Consider the following 24,372-nt stretch of genomic DNA (forward strand, 5'->3'; position numbering starts at 1 on the left):
CCTAGAAAATAAGAAACATTAAGTGCAAAATAGGGCACTAAGTGCACAATCCTGTGAAATTATAAACAATTTTTTAAAATTTACACGGCAGGAAGCAGAAGGAAATTTTACTGTGAAACGGGTAAAAAATAAAAACCGAAAAACCTTTGAAACCCGATGGATCTGACAACGTCGCGTAACCAAAGTTTTCAATCGGCCTGACCTTGGCGGTTTCAGAAATTTCTGTCGACTTGTACTCCATACTCCAATATCTTAAATAAAATTAAGTCGTTGACTAACGTTTATTAACAATGAAATTCATCCGGCACATAATTACAATAACTTTGTCCGCCTCCCAAAATGTTTATCCCGGAAAATTTCCAGTCATAACACGTGCTTCGATTACCGCAGAAAATGTGTATCGGCCTTGTTAACACGCCTTGTACGGATCCTGTGACGTTCTCTACGGTTAAATTGTGAATTTTGACCTCACTTTCCAAGTTTCCGATATTACCATAATCTTGTTGAATATATATTCCGTCTTCTTGAATTCCTAAAAGGAGAAAAAACATGCCAAAAAAAGTTCGGTTATGAAAATTCTTTTGCTTATAAATAAATGTCAAATGAAAATATGGCTTCCTATACGTAGGTTAATTGGACAATGCATATTTATCATTTTTAGCTAAAATTTTTTAACAATTTCTATGAAATTCCTGAAATATTTCTAACAAAAATTTAAAATAGCAAATGAATTTTACAATGTATTAGTATAAAGATATGTACAGTAGGAAAAATGAAAGAATACCCATGAACGAACATATAAAACACGCTGTATTTTCCTGTCACCGTGTCATACAAAAAATTGGCCAGCGCAAGTACATGTAATAATTATTATTACATGTACTTGCGCTGGGCAATTTTCTTTGTGACACGGTATTCTTTCATTTTTCCGACTTTATTAGACTTTAAAATATTCAAAAAACACGTTTATAGTCCAGGAACCGAAGCTTTTCACCTCGCAATTTTTACAGAATGGATCGATTTGCTTGAAAATTTGAGAATAAGTAGTGGATAGTCCAAGGATCAAAATCTATATGATACCGAAAGGCGCTTTTACCATGGGGGAGGTTGCCACCCCATCTCGGGGATGGAAATTTTTTATTATATTTTGACCACAAAAGTTGATAAAAATATTCATTCTAAGCAAAAAATGTTCTATACATTTTTTTAAGAAAATTAATAGTTTTCGATTTATTCGCTATCGTTTTATATCGAAAAATCAATGTTTTTCGATAAAACTCATTTACGATTCACTCAATTTTTGCCGTAGAACAAATTTTATCAAACCAAGTTCTTAGGAATTAAATTACCTACAATAATTTCATATTGAAACATTTTTTCGTATCTCTGATGCGAATCTCTAAATCTTGCTATTCTGAAGAAAATGGCATTTTTCACCAAACTACAAAAATTCGTTATTCGCTTTTAACTCCAGTTTTTTAAAAACTAATCATTCTAAGCCAGTAATACATAAATAAAGAAGAATGAATAAGGCCAATGACTAAAAACATCGCTAACTGATATTATTATGCTTCCAATTGGATTTCTCCTTTTTTTTTTTCAAAAAAATATATTGATTTTTTATCCGCAATCTTTTAATTTTCTATCTTAGAAAGATTAATAAATAAAAATTTTGTAGGTTAGAATAGAAATATGCTTTATTGTCATGAAAAATTGTACAATTTTATCGACAAAGCTTATAAAAAGTCAAGACAACAAAACAATAACAATCCAATTTACTAAAATTACATAAATCGTCAATATATTTACAATAATAACAATAATAATGAAGTTAAACAGAAGTAGTCAATTGCAAAATTTAAGTAAATTGCAAATGCATAGTCTACCTAGTAATTAATAAGTTTAAAAGTTAAGCTGCTGCATATGACACCCAAATATAGACAAAAAAAAATGATAACAAAAATACTACTTGTGCAAAGGGTACTGTAATTTCTTAGTTATTGATTAAGAAAATCTTCTACTGAATAATATGGTTTTTCAGATAGGTAGGCTTTTGTCAGTTTACGGAATTTGGGGAAAGATGCTGCAGATTTAAGTTGTAGAGGGAGATGATTGTAAAGTTTTTTTGCGGAATATAATATAGATTTCTTTACTAACTCAGAGGACGGGGTCGGCATATAGACGTCAAACGTAGAATTTCTCGTGAAGTAGTCATGATTAGGTCTTGGTGGAAAGACATGTAGATGTTTACGAATTAAGCAAACAGTTTCTAAAATATACAAAGATGGAAGGGTTAAAATTCTGTGATCTTTGAAGTAACTTCTGCAATGTGTTGTTCTTCTGAGGCCAAACAGATATCTAATTGCTCTTTTTTGTAATTTGAAAATAACATCGAATTGGGCAGCTGTACCAGAACCCCAAAAAGGAAGACCATAACGAAGATGTGACTCGAACAAAGAAAAATATGTTATTTTGGAAGATGCTAAATTGAGTTCATTCGAAACAGATCTTATAGCATAGCAAGCTGAGGATAGTTTCTTTCTTAACAAATCGATATGGTGGGACCATTTAAGGTTGCTGTCTAAAAAAATACCAAGAAATTTCACAGAATCAACGGTACTGATCTGGCTGTTATTAAGAGGTAAGGGTTGAAGGACTCCTTTATAAGACAATGCTACTGTTTTATCTACGTTAAACGAGAGTAAATTAGAGTCAGACCAGGTTTTTATTGTAAGTAGATCAGAAGTTATAGTAGCATGAAGAGTTGCAATATTTGAGTTGCTCCAAGTGATACTGGTATCATCAGCAAAAAGAAAGATTTTTCCATCGATTTTTAAACTAGTGATGTCATTAATAAAGATAAGGAAAAGTAGAGGACCCAATACTGAACCTTGAGGTACCCCACATACAATGTTTTTGAGACTAGAGTCTGTATCATTTGCTCTAACCAGTTGTTTCCTATCATCCAAGTAAGAATGGAACCAATCTAAAGAAATACCTCGAATTCCGTAGAAATTTAGTTTTCTTATCAAAATGTTATGATTTACACAATCAAAAGCTTTGGCGTAGTCACAAAAAACGGTGGCAGTGTGAAGATTATTGTTCAGTGCTTGATAAACCTCATGTAGTACAGAAAAGATGGCATCAGTGGTGCATTTATTATTTAAAAAGCCGAACTGATTTTGTGATAAAATGTTGTTTTCAACTAGAAAGGACATAAGTCGGGCTTTTATGAGTCTCTCAATAATTTTGGAGAGTACCGGTAGTAGTGCAATAGGTCTATAATTGCAGGTATTAGATATTTCACCACCCTTATGAAGAGGAATAATGATGGCTGTCTTCAGGCACTCTGGAAATTTACCTTTCTCAAAGGAATCATTAATTAGTGAGATTAGGACTTCTAACACATTTTCTGGGAGATTAGAAAAAATTTTTATCGATAGACCATCAGTACTACAGGAGGATTTGCTTTTGATACTATTGATTGTTTGGATCAGTTCAGATTTATCGACTGGTTTTATAAAGAATGAATTCGAGACCTTTCTTGAATTAGGGAGATAAGCAATGGGATCTTGTTGTGGCAAAATAGTTGATGTAATATTTTTACTCACATTAACAAAGTATTCATTTAGATTTTCAGGGTCTGGAAGGGAAATTGTTTTAGCAGTGTGGGTTTTATTTCGAAGATCGTTTATTATGGACCAAGTTTCTTTTGCAACACTTTTTGAGCTTCCCAAACGGTTATGGTAGTAGTCTTTTTTAGCTGATTTTATAAGTTTAAGATAGGTTGCCCTGTACTTGGTGGTTTCTATTCAGTGATAGAAACGTTGGTAGTAAATTTCCTGATATAGAGAAGAGAACGCATATTCTTGGAAGATATTCGGATACCTTTAGTAGTCCAGGGTTTGCGATGTTTTGGCTTAATTGCAATTAAAGGAAATGCTTTATTGAAGATACGGACAAGCTTATCCAAAAAAGTACTGAAATTATTATCCGCGTCCATAGCAGGAAAGCGCCACTCAGAGGTTAAGCATAAATTTTGGAAATTGCGAAAGTTCCGGGTGGAAAAAATCCTGCCTAAACGTCGAGTTTTCGAGGAGGGTTTGCTCAAGATATTAAACTTCGTATAAACTGCTTCATGATCAGATAGTCCAGCATTAATAATTGTAGAGTGGACATCAAGGGGTGAAAAATCTGAGACAGTATAATCAATTATGGTAGATGAAGTTTTTGTAATCCTTGTAGGGGAATCAACGTGCATTGTTAGACCATACGATTCAAATATGTTGACCAAGGATATTTGTGTAGCACTAGCAGCAGCATAATCAATGTTAAAGTCCCCGCATAAAATTTTTCTACTTTTATGGGGCAGGTCATCTAACAAATTGAGCAGGTTCTGAAAAAATAGTTCCACGGAAGAGTTAGGTGATCTATAAATGCAAATAATATAAAGATTAAGATTCTTATTGTAAATTAACGAAAACTCAAAGAAGGCTTCACTTAGCAGAAAGTCATATTTTGTTACCGAAGAAAAATCATTGCTCGTAGATAGAATTAGGGTGCCTCCGTAAGCTGAGCTTGGACGATCATACCTAGCAATTGTGGTGTATTTTTCTACAAAAAAAGGCTCGTTGACTTCAAGCCAGTGCTCTGTAACCGCAACTACCGGGGGAAATCCTAATTCCCCTAGGAACAAAAATAATTCATCAGTTTTGTACCTTATAGAACGAATATTAATCAGAACCATGCTAAAGTTGTTATCACTAAAACAATTTGAGGATTCTAGTCCCTCAGAACACGTCGTGATGTTTAAAAATTTCGTTTTGGAGAGGCAGCGGAATAGTAATTTCGGTGACATTCCCTTGATTTTTGCAGGTGAATAATTCTTTCAGAAGTGAGAAAGGATCTGTAAGCATCAAGATCAGCTTCCACCTCATCTGGACCAATCCCATAGGCATTGTTAAATTCCAGCAGAATTCGTCGTAGATCTTCAGTCTTAGTGGGAAGTCCCTCGGAAGCCAAAAAGAGTTTAACGCTTGTATTGGTAAATCCATCGTAAAACACTGAAGCTGGTTGGTCGTTTAGATAAGCAAGATGAAGTTTAATGGCTTTTAAGATATACGGTTCCCTTAATCTGGCTAGAAGATATCGACTATTCGAGTTATTGGTTAATCTAACTCTTGGTGGGGTCAAAGGATCCAGATTTATCGAAGGTTCTAAAGTATCCTTCTTAATGAAATTTACAGGCGAATGGAACGGATTCTTAGATTTACAAACTTCGATGGCCTGCTTGTCTGTACTTATGTTTGTGTTTTCTACTTCATCTTTGTTCTTGCGAGAATTCGTAATTGGATTTTCCAAGGTGACAGGACTTCTGAGATTCTTCGGATTCTTATGTGACTCAGATGAAAGCGTTGGTTCAGAATTGGATGATTCTATAGACCATTTGATGTTAACACCAGGTGGCCAGATTTCCTTATTAAATAATAGGTTAATAGCTGTTCTAGATTTTATACCTATTTTGAACGAAGAGCCAGTTGCTGTGTCGGCATCTTTAAGGAGTGTGTAACATCTAATGTATTCCTTAATGCCTAGCCTCTCTTTGATATAGTGCACAACTTGTATAGGGGTGTACGTTGGGGTCAAGTTACTAATAACTACAAAGTGACATTTATCTTCTGTAATTTTTGGCTTTTGCTCTGGACTTGGTTCGAGATGTCGGGGCTCTTCAGTTTGGGTACTTGCGGTGGCATAAGATGTATTTTTCTTCAATATCTCTTTTTTAGTTGGTATATTAGATAGATTTTTTGTAAGACTGCTCATTTGATTTGACATTTCACCGATATTTGAAGAGAGCCTTTCTAATCCCAACTTAATCTCAGTTGAATTTGTGTCTTGGATTTCAACCTTGATAGTCTCATCTGAAGAAGAGCCGAAAAAAACTGACGATATATTAAAAATGTCGTGTTCCATCTGCCTTACAGATTTTAAAACCTTCTCAGGATTCAGCAGGTTGTTTAGTTTGTGGATCTCGTCAATTTTTTTCGTAAGATAGTCCAGTTTGCCGTCATTTTTAGTTAATAGGTCATAAGTCTCGATGAAAACAGGCAAATTGTCATTTAGTTTTTTAGTAACTTGAATTAAGGCCTCAAAGTTCTCGAAAGGTATTTGATTTTTTGATAAATTTGTAATTTTGTCATTTAAATAATTTAAACTTGGAGAGTCACATACGGTACAAAAGAATCTAAGGTGAGAAGACTTTTGGTCCAATAGAGCTTTAGTGATGGTCTTGTTTAATTTTGTACATTTCATACAGAAGTTTCTTTGGCAATCTCCATTACATCTTGACTGGTTGTATTTATCCGAGTCAGAATATTGTGTAAGACAATGTTCACAAGTGTACGTCATTTTCAAGGTTAGATGTGCAAAAATTAACTAGGTCGATGTGACGATGGTAATAAAAATTGAAACACTTACAGCTAGTATTCACAACACATAAATCAAAACAAATAACAAAACTTGTAAACACAAGAAAACAAATCAAAACATACATCCGTATACTTCCACTGCTGGTAAACGAATGAGGGTTTTACAAGATCTGTAAGTATATTAATATTAAATCTTTTTAAAATCCTCATTCGCAAAAAAAGTGACATTGAAAGATGTCACATTTATCACAGAAAAATTTTTTGCAAACCAAGTTCTTGAGAATAAATATGCTACAATTTCATATTGAAATATTTTTTCGTATCTCTGATGCTAATCTTTCTGTTCTGAAGAAAAGCCCATTTTTTCCAAACTACAAAAATTAGTTATTCGCTTTTAACTCATATCAGTTTTTTTAAACTAATCATTCTAAGCCGATCAAACTTCTAGAACTTTTTAATAATACATAAGTAAAGAAGACCAAATAATGTCAATCACCAATTTTAGTTAGGGCGGTGATTAGAAGGTTGCTTCCGATCACTTTTTTGCTGAAAAAAATAGGGACTGACATTCTCTTCTTTATAAGTCACTTAAATTTTAAGCTAGAGACTTTTTTTATTTCTAGAGATAGATATTTTTAAATACTTTAAATTAGTTTGAACAAGTTATCCTCGAAAAATGCATAGTTTCCCGTCTTTTGACTTTGAAACTACAATATTTAGCATTTGACGAAGAAGAGCTAACATATAATAAAGTGTAGCTCGATTACTATTGGTCTTAAAGAAAATAAAAAAAAACGGGAGGAAACAGTAGCGATCAACAGGTAGCGAAAACGCGTTCCAAGATTGCGGCTGTAATTTTGAATATTCTTTCGAGATATTTGGCACACGTATTCGTAATGTAATAAAAAATGGCGATACAGAGCCCAATTTGAAAAATATTTTAATATGTGGAAATTACTCTGTAATTAAATACAATATTACAAAAACGAGCCTGTACCGCCATTAATAAGAACAAAAAAATACACTTTCTTTAAATAAACTTTTTTATCCGATGCCTCGATTTTGTGTCATTTTGGAACTACTAATGAAAAAAAAAATTTTAGTAGTTCCAAAATGACACAAAATCTAGTCATCGGATAAAAAAGTTTATTTGACGAAAGTGTATTTTTTGTTCTTTTTAATGGCGGTACAGGCTCGTTTTTTAATATTGTATTTAATTACAGAGTAATTTACACACATCAATATATTTTTCAAATTGGGCTCTGTACCGCCATTGTTTATTATATTACGAATACGTGTGCCAAATATCTCGAAAAAATATTCAAAATTACAGCCGCAATCTTGGAACGCGTTTTTGCTACTTGTTGATCGCTACTGTTTCCCCTTAAGTAAAGTTGTTTTGATAAAACGAAAACTTTTGGAGTTATTAGCAGAAAACTTATTAAAAACATTGATTTTTTCGATATAAAACTAACACTTTCACTGTTAATTTTATCAACAAAATGTATATAAAGTTTTTTGCTTAGATTGAACGCTTTTACCAACTTTTGCGGTCAACATATAATAAAAAATTTCCACCCCCGAGATGGGGTGGCAACCACCACCATGGTAATAGCGCCTTTCGGCATCATATAGATTTTAATCCTTGGACTATCCACTACTTATTCTCAAATTTTCAAGCAAATCGATCCATTCTGTAAAAATTGCGATGCATTGTCCTATTTTAAGCTTCATTACTTGGACTATTATTTTCAAGGGGAAAACTTCTAATAGAAATCGACCTATGCCAATTGCTCTTTGTTATGCCTTCAGGCAAAACAAAATTAATTTATCTACTATTAGTCGACATTGCATAAATGTAATTCAACAGTAAGAGATACAAACGAAATGGTAACCCGAAGTGGAAATCAAAACGTCAAAATAAACGTATTTTAAATTAAACTTTTAAAGTAAATAATATTAAAAATCATAATAGTCCAGAAAGCCACTGCGCATCCGCTAGGAAAAATATTCTAATTTGGATTTTTTGCAGTCTTACCCAAAAAGGACCCCTTTTAACAAATTTGCATGTTGCCAGGACCAAAAGTTGGTCAAAAATTTTTTAAACGTTTTTTTTGTTTTTTTCCTAAAATTATTTTTTTTTGCATGGAACAAATTTTTTTTAGGTTTTCTGGATCATTCCAAACAGAAAAGATCTTTAGTGACTTTTCTCTAAAGTTGATAGTTTTTGACATATAAGCGATTAAAAATTGAAAAATTGCGAAATAGGCCATTTTTAACCCTCAAAAACTATATGAAAAACTGAAAATTTGAATGTTGCCAAGGCAGGTAGATATTCTTTAAACATCGATTGATGAAATCCCGAAGAGTTTTTTGCAATACAATATCAAAAACCCCTTTGTTTTTTAATTGCCAATCAAGCGTGCGCGACACTATTTTCCATCGTTGCATGTGTATACAGTATGGTGCAAATGAAAGGAATAAATTCGTTATTTCGTAAACCGGTGACTTTAAGGAAAAATCCCAAAACAGGTCGGTTTTTATTTTTAAGTTATGATATTGTGGCATATATAGTACACTAGTGACGTCATCCATCTGGGCGTGATGACGTAATCGATGATTTTTTAAATGAGAATACGGGTCGTGTGCTGGCTTATTTGAAAGGTTCTTCAATTCTCTATTCAGTAATATAAACATGTACATAATTATTTATACAGTGTGTCCAAAAAATTTTATTAAATTAAATCGTTTGGCAAATTGACAAAAAAATTAAATTATTGGACACCCTGTATAAATAAATATGTAAATGTTTATATTAATGAATAGAGAATTGAAGAACCTTTCAAATGAGCTGGCACACGACCCCTATTCTAATTTAAAAAAATCATCGATTACGTCATCACGCCCAGATGGATGACGTCACTAGTATACCATGTATGTCACAATATCATAACTTAAAAATAGAAATCGACCTGTTTCGGGAGTTTTCCTTAAAGTCGCCGGTTTACGAAATAACTAATTTATTCCTTTCATTTGCACCATACTGTCGGTGGAAAATAGTGTCGCGCACGCTTGATTAGCAATTAAAAAACAAAGGAGTTTTAAATATTGTATTGCAAAAGACTCTTCTGGATTTCATCAATCGATGTTTAAAGAATATCCACCTACCTTGGCAACATTCAAATTTTCAATTTTTCACATAGTTTTTGAGGGTTAAAAATGGCCGATTTAGCAATTTTTCAATTTTTAATCGCTTATATGTTAAAAACTATCAACTTTAGAGAAAAGTCACTAAAGACCTTTTCTGTTTGGAATGATCCAAAAAACCTAAAAAAAATTTTGTTCAGTGCAAAAAAAATAATTTTAAGAAAAAAAAAACAAAAAAAAACGTTTAAACAATTTTTGACCAACTTTTGGTCCTGGCAACATGCAAATTTGTTAAAAGGGGTCCTTTTTGAGTAAGATTGTGCAAAAAATCCGAATTAGAATATTTTTCCTTGCGGATGCGCAGTGGCTTTCTGGACTATAAGAAAATGGGAAAACAATAATATGTAGCCTTGCCCCCACTTATCGAATTAGCAGAAGCTGCTTCCCTTAATATTTCTTCAGTATATAGACACCTCATCCATGGAAAATAACTTTTCTGTAGAAATTACGAACTGGTTTTAAGTGATAAGCTTCTTAAAGGTACCACTTTTGTTGGCTTCTTCTTTTTATGGTACCGTTTCCTTTCGAATGTTCGGGATCCAATTGGCAATAATTATAGCTCTGGAACTTGCTGCATGAAAGATTTCTGTGGATGAGAGAACGTCTGCGAGTTCTGGGGTCTTTCTACTGATCTTTTGCCCTGTGCTTTACCTTCCAATCTGATTTGAATTACCTAGTTCATACTTTTCACCTCTCAGCACATGACCAAAGTTGTGTATTTTCCTTTCTTTGATTTCCTTTCTTTCTTAGTAATCCTTTGTGTTTACTAATGCGCCGTATCTGATTTAGTAACTTTTTATACTCAAGGAATTATCAGAATCCACCTTTATCTGTATACAGAGTGGGCCAAAGAGTCACCTCGATATTTGGCAGTATTTGTTAAATTTTAAGAAAATGACGAAACAGGTCCATTTTTGATCCAAGTGGGACACATTCTTACGGTACATATATCTGTCATTTTCAACCTCCTCCCTTCCTCTTCCCCTACCTTTATTTTTAAATAGGGAATAGGGGTCGTGTGCTAGCTTATTTGAAAGGTTATTTAATTCTCTATTCAGTAATATAAACATTAACATAAGTATTTATACAGGGTGTCAGATTTTTTTTAATTAAATTAATTGACACAAAAAGAACAATAATGTATTGTTACACTTCTTGTAAATATCTTTTATGAACTCGAACAGAAATTACAATACTTTAATAAATGGATAACTGCAAACTTCAAAATCTGAATTATAACCGAAACTGAACTATAAAAAATGTTAAACACATATATTTATATAGATTTCTGACGTTCTAGATGTCACCAGACATTTCTGGGTTACTCCATGACATCCAGAACATTCTCGTACGTGACTACGTCTTCTTTCACATCGAGGGACTCTTTCTATGTGTGATCAATCTACGGAACTGTCATAACACTGCTGCCTTCATCGTATATTTAAAAAAATGACTTACAACAGCACCTATCCTAGCCTATCCGCGAAAAAATGGAAAATTTCTGTTTAATTGTGATGCATCTCAGCATGGTATTGACGCCGTATCATCACAAGAACAGGAAGGTGAAGAAAAAGTTATTGCATATTTAAGTAATACAATAGGAAAGACAGAAAAGTATTATTGTGTTGCCAGAAAAGAACTCCTAGCTATCATAAAAGCCCTAGAACATTTTCATACCTTCCTTTATAACAGAAATTTTACAATCAGAACTGACCATAGTGCTTTGCAGTGGCTAATGAATTTTAAAAATCCAGAAGGACAAGTGGCTCGATGAATAGAGAGGCTCCAACAATATAACTTCGACATAGTACATCGAAAAGGGCGTCTCTACAACAATGCTGATATTCTTTCTAGGCGACCCTGTTTAGAACAACAATACCAGTACTGTAAAAAACTTGAAGAAAGAGAGAGCATAACCGAAGAAGTAAGTCTCTGCAAGACCATGACCACCGTCGAACAGGAAGAAGATAATGATCAGACTTCCCTGAAAAGCATTAAGAAGAGTCAAAAGAAAGATAATGACTTAAGAGTCATACGAGAATGGGTTAAAAATGGAGTATGGTATGTTAAACAGTAAATGGTTAAGTTCAATTAGTTACCACTATAAACAGCTCGGATTAACCGATAATAGTATAAAAGGCCCGGTTTCAGGTAAAATTTATTTTAGGCTTTATTATGGGAGTACCGTCTAGTCAGTGTTAATTGCAAAAGACCAACTCTGTCTACCTCGGTGGCTTATCGCTCTGGGTGAGTCTTAACAATGGGCCAGGTCAGATAAATTTAATAGTATTTACGACCGCACTTATTGAATTCAAACCATTTACTGTTGAACAAACCATACCTAAGACGTATTTGGCAGGAAATATCCAAATACAGTGGAAATATAAAGGCATACTGAGCTCAATGGGAATCTTTGAATCTTTCGAATGGTTTATTATATCGGAAGTGGGAAAGTCCCGATGGAGTACGTATAGTTCAACAAGTGGTACTGCCAATATCACACATTAAAAGTGTGTTGCAAGAACTTCATAGGAGCCTGTCTGGAGGACATTTTGGAGTAAAAAGAACACTGGATAGAGTTCGAGACAGATTTTATTTGATCAATTGTCACCGAGATGTAGAATAAGAATTGCGACTTATGTAACGGTAGAAAAGGCCCTAGAACTAGAAGTCGTGGTAAAATGTCACAATATCTTTTCGGAGAGCCTTTTGAACGACTTGCAGTGAATATTCTCGGTCCATTTCCAATGACAGAGAGGGGTAACAAGTACTTAATGTGGATGCAATGGATTATTTTTCAAAATGGTCTGAAATTGCACACCTTCTTAATCAAGAAGCGACGAATGTAGCAGAAGCATTCATAACACACGTCGTATCAAGACATGGAGTTCCTTTAAAGTTGCATTCTGATCAGGGACGAAATTTTGAATCAGAATTATGTGAAGAATTAATGAAAATCTTGTGTATTAAGAAAACTCGAACTACGCCTCTCCTCCCACAATCAGACGGAATGATCGAAAGACATAATAGAACTATTTGTCAATACCTCTCAATGTTTGTTGCTGATAATTAAAAAGATTGGGATATCCTAATTCCTCCATTCCTGTTAGCCTACAGAAAATCTGAACATGAAGCAGCCGGTTATTCTCCATCAATGATGATCACCGGAAGAGAAATGAAACTTCCTCAAGATCTTATTTTCGGAAAATTGCCTACCTGCGAAGAAGAACCTTCATCCCTGACGTACCTAGAAAACTTGAGAGAAAAAGTGGAAAAAGTCCACGAATTTGCTCGTAAAAGTTTGAAGCTTCAAAGTGATAAAGCCAAGTCCAGGTTCAATGTGCAAGCTACTGGGACAACTTTCGAAAGAGGTGACCCAGTATGGCTATACAATCCCACACGCAAGAAAGGACTTTGTCCGAAACTTCAACGAAACTGGGAAGGCCTGTACACCGTCTTAAAGAAAATAAATGATCTAGTCTACCGCATCCAGTTTTTAGCTAGAAATAAACCCAAGGTAGTTCATATTGAGAGATTAGCCCCATGTCATGATCCCACCGCTGTCACCAATGTTACACTTCTTGTAAATATCCTTATTGAACTCGAACAGAAATTACAATACCTTAACAAATTGATAACTGCAAACTTCAAAATCCGAATTACAACCTAAACTGAACTATAAAATGTCAAACACATATATTTATATAGATTTCTTACGTTCTAGACGTCACCAGACATTTCTGGGTTATTCCATGACATCCAGAACATTCTCGTACGTGACTACTTCTTATTTCACGTCGAGGGACTCTTTCTATGTAGGATAAATCTACGAAAATGTCATAACAGTATGTATGTAATGTATTATAAATTACATTAATTGACACAAAAAGAAGAATGTATGTAATTTATTTAACTCAAAATACATTCTACTGCTGACACAAAACAGAAAATAATGTTTTTTGATAAATAAACATTGCTTTTCACTTAATTTTAATGTTCAAGTTGCCACCCATCTGCCTCTTGAAGGGAATATTGAATTTAGGCAACAAACAATGTTTATTTATCAAATAAAGATTTTTTTCTGTTTTCTGTCAGCAGTAAAATGTATTTTGAGTTAAATAAATTACATACATTCTTCTTTTTGTGTCAATTAATGTAATTTAAAATAATTTTTCTTGGACACCCTGTGTAAATAATAAGTAGATCAATGTTAATATTACTTGATAGTAATCTCAATGTTAATAGAGAATTGAATAACCTTTTAAATGAGTCAGCACACGACCCCTATTCCAACCCCCTGCCTTCCGACCTAGAAGGCAGGGGGTTGACAAATGACAGATGTATGTACCGTAAAATTGTGTCCCCCTCGGATCAAAAATTGACCTGTTTCGTCATTTTCTTAAAATCTAATAAATACTGCCAAATATCGAGGTGGACTCTTTTCTTTGGCCCACTCTGTATATACATCTCAAAGGGATAAACTCTTTTTTCTGTTTTAGAGACCATTGTCTGGACCTGTGTCTTTTCCATTTTTCTGAGCATTTACTGCATGAATAACAGCCTCTTTGGTTATGTTTGGACTTTTTTCATTTATTTGATAATCTGTGGATTGTGTAGAACAACGTCTATCGTCGTCAAAAAGTGTCTAAATGTATTATTTGTAAGTAGTTTTCTAAAATATTGTACACTGGACTAAATCCACTTAAGGGGAAAAATGAATACATTTAAAACAAATTGGATCATGAATTTAGAGAAGAAGGTGAAAGGTGAATACGGACGAAGTAAAATATAACAGAAACTGTTTTACTATTCGACAAATAATGTATACTTGTGTGAAATTGAAATTTACAAATCAATAATTTTTCTATCTGCTTATAGTTATTAAAAACTCCTACCTGAGAGTTTAATATTTCTAAACACAATGTTTTCAATTCTTCCTTTATTTCCAACAGCACCCGTTTTAACATGAATTCCGTAGAGACCATTCGCAACCCAGCAGTTCTCAAATGTTATATTCGAAGCCACACTCTCATCTTCTGGTTTGTCTCTTCCGCCAAAACCAACGGCAAAACTCAGACCGTGAGATCCGTAGCAATGGAGATTTCTAAACACCATATTTGTACCTTGATTAACTACAACACAGTCGTCTTGGTTCATAATGACTGAGTTTTCGATGAGGATATTATCAGAGTGGGAAGATACGCCGAATCCATCTGTATTCAATGCTATTAAATCCTAAAAAAAATAAAAAATACGTTTAACTGGTGTTTACTAGGTGCAATAACTGACATTATTTGCCAGTATGAATTAAATTTAAAATAATACTATACGGAACTATAAATTATAAGGTATATTAAAATAAATATCAACTGATTAAAATCAACAACGAAGAATTGCTGTAACAAAATAGCAACCAATGTGTAACAATAAAGCTACTACCTAGATCATTGGATACCAATTGTTTAATAATAAAGTGACACTTCGGCTATATAACAAAAATATTGTTGCTTAGTAAAAAATTCTTCTAATAATTTATTTAATCTGACTCATTTATATCGGCTTTTCAGACATATCTTATACATTTTAAAGTAGAAGACTTTAAAATGATATTTCCAATATTTATGAGTTGCGTTCCTGGGACGACTTTACTAAACTGAAGTAAGAGCTAATACGTACGATGTCGGGATAGTATCACGAGGTTTTTTCCTGGTTTTCCCTCGTGACTTACTATGGAATCTCTAACGCGAGAATTTTACTGTCACCGTTGCACGTTGTTGTCTTTTTAAAGACAGATCATATGCTATGATTTTTTTGTGACGGATATTCTTGAGTTGGAATTGATTTTATGTAATCGAATGAACTATCTTTCAGTAAAATCGTCCCAGGAAAGCAACTCATAAATATTTGCAATATCATTTTAAAGTCTTCTACTTTAAAATATATAATATACGTCTGAATTGCCGATATAAATGAGTCAGATTAAATAAATTATTAAAGGAATTTTTTACTAAGCAACAAAATTTTGGGTTTAATTCATTAATATTTTTTGTATTTTGATAACGGCATCCGATTTGGACGTCAAAACGTTAATAAAATCATCTTTTTTTAGTAAAATTGTGGCTTATTTTTCATTAAAAATAGTTAATAACGAACTTCAAGTATAAACTTCATTTTGCGCGTACAAGAGCACACACATGTTTTAACACAGTAAAAAAACAATAGACAAGGGGGCAGCCACAACTTAGCGGCATCTTAATAAAAGTTGAAAGTTGCAGATTTAGGCTTGCTTAAAAATTAGGATAATAACAAATTTGCCTCCTTATACAACACGGTTCATTTGATATTATTGTAGTAAATCATGTAAATTGTAAGTTATAAATAAAGGAAATACACATAAAAATAATAGACTTTATCGGTATAATAAGGAAAAGTTAACTATCTAGTGAAAGATAGGTGGCACAATACAAAAAAGTCCAAAGTAATTAAATATAGTAACTACTATTGTAATTAAAAGTCAGAGAGACATTGAAACATTTAGTGACAAATGAAGACGGTTATAGTAAAATAAGGCCTTTACACGTGGTTTAAAACAATGTTGTAGATGAATGTAGGTTTGAAAATACTGTAAATAGATGTACAGTACATATCAAATTATGGTTAAAAAACAAGAAATAGAAAATACAAAGGGATAAAGATGAATTTTTTATAAATGGGGAAAATTCAGTATCTCTAAATCCAACTGATTTTTTTATGAAGTTGTACTTCTTTAGACACGAGGGTGAATTTGTACATTCCCTGGCGCATGCGCACACCGACGCTACCTTATTAGTCGCTCAAACGTTATACGGAATCTTATTGGGTGTTAAAATCATCTGTCAATAATTGTTGGATAATATGGATAAACAAATGTTGTGTACATTAGTTTTTATTGCTATGATGGCAGAGAAAAAAGCAAGTTTTTAATTGTAGTGACTTTTTAAATAGTTTTTAAAAGCGACAGGCACGTAATAATTGTAAATGTTTCAGTATCCTATGTAAATGTATCAGTATGAGATATTACAACACGGCTACCGTCTTGGGATTCATCAATTTTTTAGTGGAACAATTTTTAAATAAACAATCAAAACATCAAACTTAGTTTTTTGCTCATAACTTAAAAACTTGTTTATTTAGAAATTTGACGTTCATAGGTTACTTTTTTAGAAAAAAAAAAAGATACATCGAATGAGATACGCTAAATGAAAATCGGTTAATAAACAAAAAAGTTATTGCAAAACGGATGGCAAAATCACTGTTTTTGAATATTGTTAATAACAATTTTATTATTTATTAAAATATGTTTTAATATACCTAAAATTGAGGGCATTATGGTGTTTGAATGGTGAATTGTTTATAAATTTTTTTGAAAAACGAGCTAATTTGACTGAATGTATCTCAATAATCCGGGGCTCATTTCCTTCGTTAAGATGTATACTAACAGCTTATGAAAAAAAAAGTAAAAAAAAATTACATATACGTACACAAAATTATTTGTTAATAAATAGCAGTTTTTAAGCTTATAAACAATTACAATAATTTCGTATAAATTAGATCAAATTAAATGGCAATAAAAATACGGAAAGCTGTCTATATGTACGGAATTCTACGGAATTTTTTAGGTCCTACGACCCTTGGGGCCTGAGATGGCCCCTTTTTTTTTTGAAAAAATCACTGTTACGTTAATTAAAAACACTAAGAGCTGAAATTAACCAATATTTTATAAGAAAAGTCAAAGTTTTTAACAAAGTTTTTAGCAAGAAAAAATATTAAAAACTGTTTAAATAGTGGTGTTATAAACAAAGTGTATTTTGCGTTCCGACTAAAGTAAAAAATAGCGGGCGTAGTCGACTGACTGAATAGTGGGCGCGGTTGGCGACTCCTAAAATTACGTTATACCGACCGCAAAAATCAACTTTAAGGTGAATGACAAATTTTCGTCATTCCTTATGTCTTCGAGGTCTCTGAATCCGAATATGGAGTTTATTTTTTTCTAGAATTAGTGGAACATGTTCAAAAATCAAATTTTATGCAAAAATGCGGAAAATCAATTTTGATGATTTTTCAATTTTAACTCACTGTATTTTTGGTCGCTGTAAATATTTCTTTTTGAAATTTTACTGTGTTATTTTTGAAGTATTTAGATAACAATGAGATTTGTCCAAAATGATTAAACACATTAAAAGAGAAGTTGTTAATTTTTAAACATTTTGTCGTCAGATTTCGTTAGTTTCATGTTTACTTAAAAAAGTTGAGTGACAAACTTTTTAGTTTATAATTTTAACTAACACAGCAATAAAATATAATTTATGAAGAAGTTTTCCAAAAAAATTTAATATAAAATATGCAATAGGAAAAATGATATGTGACTTTATAGACGAGCGGCACACCCCAAAAAAAGCTTATTTCTCGAGATACTGATACTAATTTTGGTCATACTTTATATTTTTGATGGCTCTGAAAAAGAAAATTAGGGTTGTTTTGAATTTTACGTGGGGGAACATTATCAAAATCGCAACTTTACACTAAAAATAAAAAAAAATCACGTTTTTTGGCGTTTAACTTGTTACAACTCTCTTCCATTGTAATATTTTTTTCTGAAATTTTTATAGTATATATTTCTCACCTTTCCGAAGACAATGGGATCTGCTTCAATATTTCTGCCTTGCTATAAAGAAAGTTATAAATTGTTTGAAGTAAAAGGTGCAGATTCTTGAATTGCAAAGTTTAATCGCAAAAGTTGATTTTAATTCATTTTATGTTAAAATCTAGAGTACAGCGAAGAAAATGTTTTATAGCAAAAAAGTGGTGTAACTTTTAATTTTAAGAAAAACGTGATTTCATTTTTTTTTATTTTTAGGGTAAAATTGCGATTTTGACAATGTTTCCCCATCTAAAATTCAAAATAAAACTCATTTTCGTTTTCAGCACCATCAAAAATATAAAGTAAGACCAAAATTAGCCATTCACCACTCCGTGGTTGATATCTCGAGAAATGAGCGTTTTTTTTTTTGGGGAGTACCACTCGTCTATAAGGTCGCGTAACTTTTTTTCTGTTGCATATTTTGACTTGAAATTTTCCAGAAAACTTCTTCAGGACCTATGTTTTAATACTGCGATGATTAAAATTATAAACTAAACAGTTTGTCACCCAACTTTTATAAGTAAACGTAAAACTAATGAAAACATTGTTTAAACAATTTTCCGGCCGCGGTAGCTCTTGGTACACTCTGGATTTGTTATAAGGAACTTTTTTTTGAGTAAGTTTGTGCAAAAAATACGAATCGGAATAATTTACCTAACGGGGTCGACGATACAGGACTACACACGCATTCAAAATAGAGAAGAAAAAATGACCTATACCTACCAATCGGGTTCTACTGTACCAAGTTTACTATTTTTTTTATCTATGGTGCCACATTAAAATATTAACGTTTATCTTATTTTCATTGCAAAATTATCCAAAACAAAGCAGCTAATGGGATGTTTATACCTTTTTTTGAAGTGGCCTTTTTATTGTTATTTTTTAAATTTATTTATTTAAAATATAATTTTACTAAATAAATGTGCAACATAATAATATTCATAAAATTCAAGTTTCTACCAAAATATATAAATATAATAGGTTTGTTCTAGCAAACAGTCAAACTAGTAAGAAACCGTCAACAAACAGTTGGTCAGTGAGAAAACATAATACAGTCACCAGTGCTATCCCCTCTACTCGTGCTGGTCCACTATTCACTGATGGTTTCAAATCGTTTGAAACTGATGCTAGAACAAACCTAATATTAAGCTTCAAATCCGGTATACTGTCAATGTTAAAAATGGGCTGCAACGTTCTAGCGCTAGCGAATGGTAGTCCGCGAATTTATTATCATTCGGCTACGCCCATTATTTTTATTACTTTAGTCGCAACGCAAAATACTCTTTGTTTATAAAACTATTGTTTAAACAATTTTTAACATTTTTTCTTGCTAAAAACTTTTTTAAAAACTTTGACTTTTCTTATAAAAGATTGGTTAATTTCAGATCTTAGTGTTGTTAATTAACGTAACAGTGATTTTTTCAAAAAAAAGAGGCGATCTCAGACCCCAAGGGTCGTAGGACCTAATTTTTTTTTGGAAGTTGTGTATTTTAACCAGCTTTCCGTAGTTTTTATTGCCATTTAATTTGATCTAATTTCTACGAAATTATTGTAATTGTTTATAAGCTTAAAAACTGCTATTTATTAACAAATAATTTTGTGTACGTACATGTAATTTATTTTTACTTTTTTTTATAGGCTATTAGTATACATATTAACGAAGGAAATGAGCCCCGGATTATTGAGATACATTCAGCCATATTAACTGGACCAGCCTCAGAACTTAGCTCGTTTTTCAAAAAATTTTAAAAACAAATTCAATTTTGCGAAAACTATTCAACAGATCTGAACCATTTTTTGGACACCATTCAAACACCATAATGCACTCAAAATTAGGTATATTTAAATATATTTTAATAAACAATAAAATTGTTATTAACAGTATTCGAAAACAGTGATTTTGCCGTCCGTTTTGCAATAACTTTTTTGTTTATTAACCGATTTTCATTTAGCGTATCTCATTCGATGTATCCTTTTGTTCTAAAAAAGTTACCTGTGGACGTCAAATCTCTAAATAAACAAGTTTTTAAGTTATGAGCACAAAACTAAGTTTGACGTTTTGATTGGTTATTTAAAAATTGTTCCACTAAAAAATTTATGAATCCCAAGATGGTAGCCTTGTTGTAATATCTCATACTATACATTTCAACTGTAAAACCTCGTCTTTTCAATTATGTCGAAAAACGGCTTATTTTTTACTAACTTGATTGATCTACCTACCTATCTGGAAAATTTAAAATGAACATACCAAAATAGTATGTAATGCTTTGATTTACATAATTTGATTACCATCAACATTTCTGTAAATTTTCACCTAATATATTGTTTTATTACTCTATGTTTTGTTGTACCTATTTTAATATTTCAATATTCTACAAAAATCAAAATAATTTGGTTAAATTCAGAACCGTCAAAAGTTTAAACCGTTTAGTTCGTCGATCTTTCCACATAATGCAGGTGTATCCGTGGGTAGAAGTGTAAGATGAATGAATTCCAATACTAACTGCGCAAACATAAGCGGGTTCGAACCTCAACAGAAACTTTTATTTTTTTTATTTTTTTGTATACATTTTATGATTGTAAGAATATTTATTATATATTTTTTTTCAGAAAATACGTATTTAGTTAAAAATTTTTCCGACAATTGTTTTTCAGAAATCATTTGTGGCATTTTTCAATGTGTTTGTGTGTTTTATTCTTTTTTTTTTAATTTTTGGTACTGTTTTAATAAAAAGTTTTGAAAAATAGTAGGTATTAAAATTAGTTTAATATTTAAATACAATATAAATAAACTGTTTAGAGGATATTAATTTCGTTGAAATTATATAATAGAAGTATAACTTCTTACGTGCGTACAAAGTACACACACATTCTTTTTTCAGAAGGGGAAGGTTGGTTCAGATTAGCTTATATAGGATTAGATCGAACATTTGAATCAAGAGGTCAATAGTCATCTAGAATTGAACTTCATTAGTAAAGAATCACACGTCGAGCAACATTAAATAAACACACGTCTATAGCAATCCGAGCAACCTGATATAGCATCATAATTTCAATATATAGTGCGAAAGAGAGAATCATTTAATTAATGTATTGTTTCTGGAAAGAAACAGTAAGTTTCTTTAAGTGTAAGAAACAGTAAGTTTCTTTTTCTGTAAGTTTCTGGAAAGATTTTTAAAGCTCTCATTCTATACCATTGGCTAAGGAGCGTGTGCGTACACTTGAGTCCAGGATTTTTTACCCGTGTGTCATTAATACCTGGCGAGATAAAACACATACTATTTCTAGCATCATTCTCTTTCACGCATGAAACTAAAGACAAACCAGCTACCGCATGTTATTAAGTAAAAACATATGTTATTTTTATGAACGCTCTAGTCTCAGTATATTGAAAAGAGATAGGTACAAAAAAAGACGCTTAGGAATGTTTTCACATTTTACGTACATTGTGACGTTTCTGGTTTGTTTACGTTTGTGGCTGTCAGTTTGTTGAATTTTTTGATGTTTCTTTTCGAATTTTTGCATTTTGAAATGCCCATATTTTGCCCATAATAGTAAAATTTGTTAAAAAGAAACTTTACCGTTTCTGCCACCATATAGTAAGCCGTGCAGAACAGATATCAAAATATAAATCAACACTGCGTAAAACTTGTATGTAGCATGACTATCATAAAAGATTTCTAAACAAAATATCACAGATGATCATTTTTTTTTAAATATATCATCTTTTAATAATAATATATACGCACAAAAGTGCATTTTTATTGTATTGCCTTACTTTATTTCCAGCAACACTATCAATAGTCCATCCAGTAATTGTAGTGTCTTTTGCTCCTACCCCAACACAGAAGTGAGCACAGTTTAAAAGATATATATTTTTAAAAATTGATCCTCCAGTAGTTTGAACATAAAAAATTTAGGCTTGGTGACACCACCGGCACCACCTTGACCATCCCAGTATTTTTCGCCCTGAGCGTCCAGTATGGAACCTAAAACAATAGCAAGTAAGCAAGTGGAGAAACGATTACATATTTTCATATATGGTACTTATACAGGGTGTAACAAAAATGCAAGTCATAAATTAAATCACATATTCTGGGACTAAAAATAGTTCGATTGAACCTAACTTACCTTAGTACAATTGTGCACATAAAAAAAGTTACCTACAGCCCTTTGAAGTTACAAAATGACAATTGATTTTTTCCAATATATCGAAAAAGAGATTTTTTATTGAAAATGGATGTGTGGGATTATTGTAGTAATTGCACAAGAGCTCTAAAATTATTGAATTTTTCCCGAGTGACACTTTGACAGTTTTACAGTGAAAATGTCACGAGGGCAAAAATTCTATATTAATTTTAGAGATCGAGTGCAATTTGTTGCGATTATTTCATGAATAAAACTGTTTAAAACCAAAATTTTATTGTAATTTATTTATGTAATTACAAATTAGTACAATTAAACACACAGTTGTTATAAATATTTTACGGTTAAAGGTCATCACTTTTATAATTTTTAAAACAATTATTGTCATTAATGTCACGGAATGTATTTTTTCGTAGGGCAATTATCAAAAATTATCAATTTAATTTAGATTTCTGTAGCTTTCTATTGGTCAGAATCTCCTATGAATGAAATAATCAGTAGTAATTGCACAAGAGCTCTAAAATTATTGAATTTTCCCCGAGTGACACTTTGACAGTTTTAATTTCACGAGCCGAAGGCGAGTGAAATTATGTCAAACTGTCACGAGGACAAAAATTCTATATTAATTTTAGAGATCGGGTGCAATTTGTTGCGATTATTTCATGAATAAAACTGTTCAAAACCAAAATTTTATTGTAATTTATTTATGTAAGTACAAATTAATACTGTTAAACACACAGCTGATATAAAATATTTTACTGTTGAAAGTCATCACTTTTATAACTTTTAAAACATTAATTGTCATTAATGTCACTGAATGTATTTTTTCGTAGCAACGAAGGGCATCTGACATAATATACTTGACGACGGGATATTATCAAAAATTATCACCTTAATTTGCATTTCTGTAGCTTTCTATTGATCAGATTCTCTCATGAATGAAATAATCGCAGGAACACCTTTAAAAAAAATTATCGTGAAATTTGTGCACCCCATAAAAATTTTATGGGGGTTTTTCGTTCTCTTAAACCCCCCAAACTTTTGTGTACGTTCCAAATAAATTATTATTGTGGTACTATTAGTTAAACACACTGTTTTTAAAACTTTTATGCCTTTTAGTACTTTTTTGATAAGTCAGTTGTTGTTGAGATATTTTGAATATTTGTCAAATCCTCCATATATCTCATATATCTCTATATAATATTTAATTGTTAAGTTCGATTATAGTGTCCTGGGTAATAATATGAAAATTTATTTATAATTTACATTTTTAGGTAAATTTCCAACAATATTAAAAAGAAGCCACATCTCGAGAAAAGGTGGCATATTGAAAAACTAGTTAGAGGCAATTTTTTTTAAAAACACTGTGTTTAACTATTGGTAACACAATAATAGTTTAATTGGAACGTATACAAATATTTGGGGGGTTTAAAGGAACAAAATCCCCATAAAATTTTTATGTAAACATATTAAAAAAGAAGCCCCATCTCTATAAAAACTGAATTATTAAAAAAATACTACTAGGCAAAAAAAAATGTAAAACATTTTGTTTAACTAATGCCACCACAATAATAATTTAAATGGAACGTACACAAAAGTTTGGTTTTTTTATGGGTTGCACCCCAAACAAATCCTCATAAAACTTTTATCGGTTGTACAAATTTCACCGTTATTTTTTTAAAATGTTCCTGTCAAAAGAATCTCACATGTCCATTTTTAATAAAAAAAATCTCTAATAGTTTTCGATATATTGAAAAAAATCGACGTCTGTCAATCGCTGCTAGCATCGCCTAGGCAAAGCTCAAAACAGATTCTTTTTCATTCGACGTTTGACTGAAACGTTAGGCACTCCTAGGTTTGACTAACAACACTTCAGTCAAAGGTCAAAAATGGAAATTATTTCGGGGTTTG

The 24,372-nt window shown here is 31.9% G+C and overlaps 1 pseudogene; it reads right to left on the reverse strand.

Annotated features, from left to right (window-relative positions):
- Positions 1 to 262: 262 nt before the first annotated feature.
- LOC114330802 (polygalacturonase-like) overlaps positions 263 to 24,372 on the reverse strand; it is a 67,671-nt pseudogene continuing 43,561 nt past the window's right edge.

This window comes from Diabrotica virgifera, chromosome 3 (genome assembly GCF_917563875.1).
Source record: "Diabrotica virgifera virgifera chromosome 3, PGI_DIABVI_V3a".
NCBI lineage: Eukaryota > Metazoa > Arthropoda > Insecta > Coleoptera > Chrysomelidae > Diabrotica > Diabrotica virgifera.